The sequence below is a fragment of the Lipotes vexillifer genome, unplaced genomic scaffold (genome assembly GCF_000442215.2).
Source record: "Lipotes vexillifer unplaced genomic scaffold, Lipotes_vexillifer_v1.1 scaffold102, whole genome shotgun sequence".
Taxonomy (NCBI): domain Eukaryota; kingdom Metazoa; phylum Chordata; class Mammalia; order Artiodactyla; family Lipotidae; genus Lipotes; species Lipotes vexillifer.
Window position 1 is genome coordinate 5,146,668 of NW_006786541.1, and position 2,711 is coordinate 5,149,378.

Consider the following 2,711-nt stretch of genomic DNA (forward strand, 5'->3'; position numbering starts at 1 on the left):
AGTGGGTCTCTTATAGACAGCATATAGATGGGTCTTGTTTTTGTATCCATTCAGCAAGCCTGTGTCTTTTGTTTTGAGCATTTAATCCATTCACGTTTAGGGTAATTATCAATATGTATGTTCCTATGACCATTTTCTTAATTGTTTTGGGTTTGTTTTTGTAGATCCTTTTCTTCTCTTGTGTTTCCCGCTTAGAGAAGTTCCTTTAGCATTTGTTGTAGAGCTGGTTTGGTGGTGCTGAATTCTCTTAGCTTTTGCTTGTCTGTAAAGCTTTTGATTTCTCCATCGAATCTGAATGAGATCCTTGCCAGGTAGAGTAATCTTGGTTGTAGGTTCTTCCCTTTCATCACTTTAAATACAACAGGGCACTCCCTTCTGGCTTGTAGTTTCTGCTGAGAAATCAGCTGTTAACCTTATGGGAGTTCATTTGTATGTTATTTGTCGTTTTTTCCCTTGCTGCTTTCAATAATTTTTGTCTTTAATCTTTGCCAATTAGATAACTATGCGTCTCGGCATGTTTCTCCTTGGGTTTATCCTGCCTGGGACTCTCTGCGCTTCCTGGACTTGGGTGGCTATTTCCTTTCCCATGTTAGGGAAGTTTTCGACTATAATCTCTTCAAATATTTTCTCGGGTCCTTTCTCTCTCTCTTCTCCTTCTGGGACCCCTATAATGTGAATGTTGTTGCGTTTAATGTTGTCCCAGAGGTCTCTTAGGCTGTCTTCATTTCTTTTCATTCTTTTTTCTTTATTCTGTTCTGTGGCAGTGAATTCCACCATTCTGTCTTCCAGGTCACTTATCCGTTCTTCTGCCTCAGTTATTCTGCTATTGATTCCTTCTAGTGTAGTTTTCATTTCAGTTGTTGTATTGTTCATCTCTGTTTGTTTGTTCTTTAATTCTCCTAGGTCTTTGTTAAACATTTCTTGCATCTTCTCGATCTTTGCCTCCATTCTTTTTCCAAGGTGCTGGATCATCTTCACCATCATTATTCTGAATTCTTTTTCTGGAAGGTTGCCTATCTCCACTTCATTTAGTTGTTTTTCTGGGGTTTGATCTGGTTCCTTCATCTGGTACATAGCCCTCTCTCTGCCTTTTCATCTTGTCTATCTTTCTGTGAATGTGGTTTTTGTTCCACAGGTTGCAGGATTGTAGTTCTTCTTGCTTCTGCTGTCTGCCCTCTGGTGGACGAGGCTATCTAAGAGGCTTGTGCAAGCTTCCTGATGGGATGGACTGGTGGTAGGTAGAGCTGGCTGTTGCTCTGGTGGGCAGAGCTCAGTAAAACTTTAATCTGCTTGTCTGCTGATGGGTGGGGCTGGGTTCCCTCCCTGTTGGTTGTTTGGCCTGAGGCACCCCAACACTGGAGGCTACCTGGGCTCTTTTGTGGGGCTAATGACAGACTCTGGGAGGGCTCACGCCAAGGAGTACTTCCCAGAACTTCTGCTGCTAGTGTCCTTGTCCCCGCAGTGAGCCACAGTGCCCCCACCCCCGCCTCTGCAGGAGACCCTCCAACACTAGCAGCTAGGTCTGGTTCAGTCTCCCCGGGGGTCACTGCTCCTTCCCCTGGGTCCCGATGTGCACACTACTTTGCGTGTGCCCTCCAAGAGTGGATTCTCTGTTACCCCAGTCCTGTCGAAGTCCTGCAGTCAATTCCCACTAGGCTTCAAAGTCTGATTCTCTAGGAATTCCTCCCCCCGTTGCCAGACCCCCATGTTGGGAAGCCTGATGTGGGGCTCAGGACCTTCACTCCAGTGGGTGGACTTCTGTGATATAAGTGTTCTCCAGTCTGTGAGTCACCCACCCAGCAGTTATGGGATTTGATTTTTACTGTGATTGCGCCCCTCCTACCGTCTCATTGTGGCTTCTCCTTTGTCTTTGGATGTGGGGTATCTTTTTTGGTGAGTTCCAGTGTCTTCCTATCGATGATTGTCCAGCAGCTAGTTGTGATTTTGGTGTTCTTGCAAGAGGGAGTGAGAGCACGTCCTTCTACTCTGCCATCTTGGTTCCTCTCCAGTCAGTTTGTTGATATCATTTTGTTTTCTGGGGGTCGTTCTCAGCATAAACATTCATTGGTGAAGAGCACTGGCTTGGGGTTGGATGATGGCTTGAGTTTGAGGCCTGATTCCTTCCCTTGCTAGATATGGAAACCTACTGCTATGCCTCAGTTTTCCTCACTTACCAACAAGTTGATTTTAAAAGTTATAGTACACCCATAAAATGGAATATTCTGCAGCTATCTAAAATGCAAAATATTTAATATGTGAAAATGTTTACAGTGTATAGAGCAAACTGTTAACCAGTGTATGATTGTATTATTGAAAATAGAAATGTATAGCTATGCATAGAAAGGTATGCGTATGTACACGTACCCAAATGTTAACAGAGGCCCCCTCTCAGTGGTAGGACTACAGGGGGACTGTGTGTATGTGCATGTGAGCCCTCCCATGATCCAGCTTTCCAGAAATAACATGTATTCATTCTATAAAGAAGGAGCATCAAATAACTTTAGGATGTGAAATCATTTACAATTAGTTTTGAAAACTAAAAATAATGGAATTGTTTGCTCAGTGTATTTCTACATTTGCTTTTTGTTGGGAGGAGGGCAAAAGGGAGATGGAAAGCAGTAGCCGTTCCTGGAAGGACATGACATAGAACTGAGCCCTTCCTATCACATGTACATTTGCCTAAATGTATTCTTTTTTTTTTTTTTTTTTTT